Consider the following 6,671-nt stretch of genomic DNA (forward strand, 5'->3'; position numbering starts at 1 on the left):
TGGAATTCACTATAGCTAGGTACAAAAATGTGAATGACTTAGCAATATAATGAGTAAAAATATAAGTTCTAAAAAAATAGATGCATTATGTCGGTATGTATTTTAATTAGAAAGAACTAAGTTTTATCATTTTAAGAGAATATAAATATGATAAAACTATATTTTAAAAAGCAAAAGGATGGTTTTCATACAGCAAGTAAGAAGCTTGGAAATTGCCACTCCATCTCAACAAGTAAAAAACTGAGCAAACTGAAAAATCAATAACTCTTCTTAGATCTGTAAGAGAACTGAGGTCACAGGGCAAACTGCTGCCCCCAAAATTTGAGAATGATGGGCAAATACAGAGAATTAGCACCTACTAGAGCAGAAAGTGATGATCTGAAGCCTCCACAGGAACCAGTGCCAGGGTCAAAAAAAAACTAAAACAAAAACAAACAGCAACAACAAAACTGAACTGTAATTAAGAAATGGCTGGAGGCTCACTGTAGACAAGTCTGAGACATGAAAACTCCAGGAGGACCCAGTCATTGAGGGGCCCCACACTTTTGTGAGTTTTACATTGGAGCTCTATTAGTTTCTTACAGTGAATATCTGAGAAAAATACTCTTCTGTTTCTGGCAGGGATAAGAGAAAAGGAACCATGTTGAAATACACCAGAGCATTCTGTTCTTAACAAGGTCTGCTCTCATGAGAAACTATTTAACCAGAGCCTAACCAGCTGGGGTTTATTAGAGCCTAACTAACCTGGGGGAAAGGAAACACGCAACTCCAGCCCATCTTAGCCTTCAATGTGGGAGTAGGAAAATATCCAATTTCAGTCCTCTCTAGCCATTCCATTCCATCTAAGAATGGGGCAGAGGGGTGGGGGCTAAGAATCACTTGTAAATTTCACAGTCCAGAGGCACGAGCACAATGAAAGACTGATATCTAATCACAGGGAACGCTTCTCTTCCCCTCATACCTTACCAACACATTACCAGTTTCTTTTACCCAGTACATCAAGTCTGGTTATCAAGAAAAATTATGACAAACTACAAAGCAAAAAAAAAAAAAAAAGGAGAGAGAGCAAGCAGAAAGCAGAACTAGACTTAGATATGGAAGGGATGTTGGAATTATCAGACCATGAATTTAAAACAACTGTGATTAACATGTTAAAGGTTCTAATGGATAAAGTAGACAGAATGCAAGAACAGATGGGCAATGTATGGAGATGGAAATGCTAAAAAAAAATGCTAAAGATAAAAAAACACTATAATAGTGAATAATGTCTTTGATAGGCTTATCAGTAGACTAGACACAGCTGAAGAAAGAATCTCTGAACCTGAGGAAATCTCAATAGAAACCTCCAAAGCTGAAAAGAAAATGGAAAGACTGAAAAGAAAAAAAAAACCAGGATATCCAAGAACGGTGGGACAACTGCAAAAGGCATAACATATGTTTAATAGAAATGCCTGAAGGAAAAGAAAAATGAAATATTTGAAACAATAACTGAGAATTTCTCCAAATTAATGTTAGACACCAAATCACAGATTCAGGAAGCTCAAGACACAGCAAACAAGATAAATTCTTTTAAAAAATCTAAACCTAGGCATATCGTTTTCAAAGTGTAGAAAGTCAAAGACAAAGAAAAAAATTCTGAAATAAGCCAGATGAAAAAAAAAATAGCTTATCTATAAAGGAGCAAAGGTAAGAATTAATATGACTTCTCATAAACCATGCAAGCAAGAAGAGAGTGGAGTAAAATATTTAAAGTATTGATGGAAAAAATTCATCAACCTAAAATGCTTTACACTATGAAATTATCCTTTAAAAGTGAAGAAGAAATAAAGACTTTTTGCGACAAATTGAGTGAATCAGTTGCCAGCAGACTTGCCTGGCAAAAAATGTGAAGTTATTTAGAGAAGGAAAATGATATAGGTCAGAAACTCATTCACAAAGAAGGGAAGAGCATTGGAGAATCAGTAAAGGTAAAATAAAAACTTTTATTGTTATTATTCTTAATCAATCTACCAGATAATAGTTTTTTCAAAATAACAGCAACAATATATTCAATTACATATTTTACATATGGGTATATATACTATATACATGCACTCATGTCTGCTTCTGTATATGTAAAATGAATGATAGCAATGTTACAATGAATGAGAGAAAGGAATTAGGATTATTTGATTAGAAAGTACTCACACTGCTGTGATGTGGTATAGTGTTGTTTGAAAGTAGACTTAGATTAGTTGTAAATGTATATTGTAAACACTAGTAAAAAAAGTAAAACTAATATGCTAAGAAAGGAGAGAAAATGTAATTATATAAATTACTCAAAACATCAAAAACCATAAAAAGACTAGAAGACAAAAATAGGACATCGATGGTCCTAATGCACTAACTAAAAGACAAATATTGTCAGAGTGGATCAAAAAACAAGACCAAACTTTGTCGTCTACAAGAAATCCACTTTAAATATAGACACATATAAAGTAAATTGATATAGAAAAATATACCATGCTAACAGTAATCAAAAGAAAGAGGGAGTAGCTGCATTAATTTCAGACAGAACAGACTTCAAAGCAAGAAAAGTTATCAGGAATAAAGGGCATTACATAATAATAAAGAGGTCAATTCTTAAGAAAACAATAAACCTTAACATGTATGTATCTTTCAACTTCAAAATACATAAGGAAATAACTGATAGAAATGCAAGGAGAAATTATAGTTGGAGAATTAACACTGCTATCATCGAAAATGGATCTATGAAAATGAACAGATCAGCAGACAAAAAAACCAGTAAGAACATAGTTGAATCCAGCACCACTATCAAACAACTGTATATAATGGACATCTAAAGTCTACTTTGCTGCATAATAGCAGAATATACATTCTTTTTGAGCTCACATGAATCATTCACCAAGATAGAATGTGACCATAAAACTGAAATTTAGAATAGAAATCATACGTCTGTTCTCAGACCTCATGGAATTAAACTAGAAATCAATAACAGAAAGATACCCCTAATATCCCCCAAATTGTTGGAAATTAAACAAGTCATTTGTAAATAACACAAGGTCAGAAGAAATCTCAAGAGAAATTTTAAAATATTTAGAACTAAATGAAAATACACAACTTATCAAAATTTGTGAGTTGCAATGAAAGAGCTGAGGGAAATTTATAGCACTGAATATATATATCAGAAAAGTAGAAAGATCTAAAATCAATAATCTACATTTCTGAGGAAACTAGAAAAAGAGTAAATTAAATCCGAAGTAAGCAGAAGAATAAAAGTAGAGAAATCAATGAAATTAAAAACAGGCAATTAATACAGAAAATCAACAAAACCAAAAGCTGGTTCTTTGAGATCAATAAAATTGACAACCCTCTATCCAAGCTAAGACAAAAAGAGAGGATACAAATTACTAATATCAGAAATGAAAGAGGGGACATCACTACTGATCCCATGGACCTTAAAAGGACAATCAAGGAGTACTATGAACAACACTGTATCTTCGGATTTCATTACCTAGATGAAATGGACCAATTCCTTGAACACCGCACAATCTGTCAAACTCACATAGAATGAAATGAACAACCTGAATAGGCCTATATTTAATAAAAATTAAATCAATAATTAATAACCTTTCCAAATAATAATCACCAGGATCAGATAGGTTCAATGGTAAATTCAACCAAACATTTAAGGAAATCCAACGCTCTACCATCGCTTTAAGATAGAAACAAAGAGAATAATTTCTAACTCATTTTATGAGGCTAACATTCCTCTAATATTAAAACCTAACAAACACGGTACAAGAAAATTACAAAGCAATAGCTCTCATAGATACACATAGATGCAAAAATCCTCAACAAAATATTAATAAATCCAATCCAACAATGTATAAAAAGAATTATACACCATGACCAAATGAGATTTATTCTAGGTATGCAAAGCTGGTTCAACACTGAAACAATAATTAATATAATCCATTAAGCTAAAGAAGAAAAATCACATGGTCATATCAGTAGATACAAAAAAAATTGACAAAATTTAATACTCATTCATAATAAAAACCCTCAGTTAACTAGGAATAGAGGGAAATTTCTTCAACTCGATAAAGAATAGCTACAAAAAACCTACAGCTAATATACTTAATGGTGGAAAACTCAAAGTTTTCCCACTAAGATGAGGAAAAAGGCAAGAATGTCCTCTCTCACCATTGTCTTTCAACACCATACTGGAAGCCCTAGCTAATGCAATGAGACAAAAAATATGTGATATCAGTGCAATCCCTATAAAAACCTCAATAGCATTTTTCACAGAAATAGAACAAACAATTCTAAAAATTTGTTTGGAACCACAAAAGAACTGAATAGCCAAAGCAATCTTGAAAGAAAAGAACAAAATTTGAGGCATCATGCTCCCTGATTTCAAACTATTATAAAGCTATGGTAATTTAAAAAGCATGGTATTGGCATAAAAATGGACACATATATCAGTGTAACAGAATAGAAATCCCAGAAATAAACCCACACATATATGGTCAATTTACAACAAAGGAGCCAAAACTATACAATGAGAAAAAGATAGTCTTGGGAAAACTGAACAACCACATGCCAAAGAATGAAACAGGACCACTATCTTAAACCATACACAGAAATTAACTCAAAGTAGATTAAAGACTTGAACATAGGATCTGAAACCATTAAACTCCTAAAGGTAAACATAAGTGGTAAGCTCCTTGACATAGGTCCCAGCAATGATCTTTTGCATCTGATACCAAAAGCAAAAATAATCAGGTGAGACTACATCAAACTAAAACACTTCTGCAACGCAAAGGAAACCATCAAAAAATAAAAAGGCAACCTCCATAATGGGAGAAAATATTTGCAAATTATATATCTGATAAGGAGTTAATATCCCAAATGTATAATGAATTCATACAACAGCAATCATCATCATCATCTGATTAACAGGCAAAAGATCTGAATAGATATTTTTCCAAAGAAGACATACAGATTGCCAACAGGTACACGAAAAGATGCTCAACATCATTAATCATCAGGAAATGCAAGTTAAAACCATGAGATATCACTTCACTTCTGTTAGAATGGCTATTATCAATAAATTAAAACAAAAAACAAAAAACAAGTGTTGGCGAGGATATGGAAGAAGGGAACTCTCGTGCACTGTTGGTGGGATTGTAAATTGGTGCAACTCCTGGAAAACAGCATGGAGGTTCCTCAGAAAAGTTAAAAATAGAACTACCTTATGACTCAGCAATTGCATTAATGGGTATTTACCCAAAGAAAAATAAAACACTAATTACAAAATAACTGAACAAGCAAAATGAAAACAGACTCATACAGAAAACAAACTGTTAATTGGCAGATATAAGGGAGGTTGGGGAGCTGGGTGAAAAAGGTGAAGGGATTAAGAAGGACAAATCGGCCGTTACAAAATAGTCATGAGGATGTGAAGTACAGCATAGGGAATAGTCAATAATATTGTAATGTATGTATAGTGCCAGGTAGATACTAGACTAACTGAGGAGATCACTTCGTAAGCTATATAAATGTCTGACTACGATGCTGTACACCTGAAACTAATATAATATTGAATGTCAACTCTAATTGAAAAATCAAAATTAAAAAAAATGAACTCTCAAGCCATGAAGAATTAAAATTTTTTAAAAAAGAAATGAGCTATTAAGCCATTAAAAGACATGGAAGACACTTAGATGTATATTACTAAGTGAAACCACTGTTTTGGAATAGTTTGTTTTGCAAAATTAGATAACTGGTACAGGAAGGAAGGTTTAGGCTTAGTTCTTTTGAAATGCTGAGTTTGGGGTGTCCACATATCATGGCTACAGTCAGATAAACACAGTGAGTCATCATCATACTCATGATTTGGAGTAACCTGCTTTGGCCGAACAGTGCACCAGCCCTTGGGAATACAAAATCCAGTAAACAGCCCTCAATCTCATGAACTCATGGTGGGAGGGAGCACAAAGGCAGATCTATGCTATGATGCAGGTAGGCAAGCCTAGAGAGAGAAATCAGAAAAGAACCGCAATGCCTCAACAGGGGAGAGGGGCGTGGGGTGCAGAGATGATTTTTCTAGAAGAAGGACTGCTTTAGCCAGTTCTGAAGGACAAATACTTGTTCTCAAGCATGGGTGCTCCCTCAGGAAATAACAGTGTAGATGACAAGAGTAGGTAGAATTATTGGTGAGTGCCATCATTTCCAGGAACATGAAGTCAATAACTAGCCAAAGTGCATTGCCTTGACAACCGCCCCATTAGATAATTTATAAATCTCAGAAGGACACAGAAAGAACCTTGCTTCCATTACTTTAGAAGCTATCAAAGGAAAAAAATAAAACATAATGGAAACTATAATATGCAAATTCATTTGTTCGTTTAGAATTTTCCAAGGTCATATTTCATCCTAAACACCCTGTAATGGCTATCCTCTTACAAAAAATATAAAAGCCATGGTTTTGCTCTTTTGGGGGGAAAATTCTATATTTTTATAGTTCAAAAAGTGCTCATACTTCCCCACCACTCTATGAAGTAGACTCAACTATTCCCAATTTATAGTAACACTGAAGTTTAGGAAGAATGAGTGACAAGCCCAAGGTCAGAAGCTGGCAAACAGCAAGATTTGGACTCAAAATG

The sequence above is a fragment of the Pteropus vampyrus genome, unplaced genomic scaffold (genome assembly GCF_000151845.1).
Source record: "Pteropus vampyrus isolate Shadow unplaced genomic scaffold, Pvam_2.0 Scaffold1, whole genome shotgun sequence".
In the NCBI taxonomy this organism is placed as follows: Eukaryota; Metazoa; Chordata; class Mammalia; order Chiroptera; family Pteropodidae; genus Pteropus; species Pteropus vampyrus.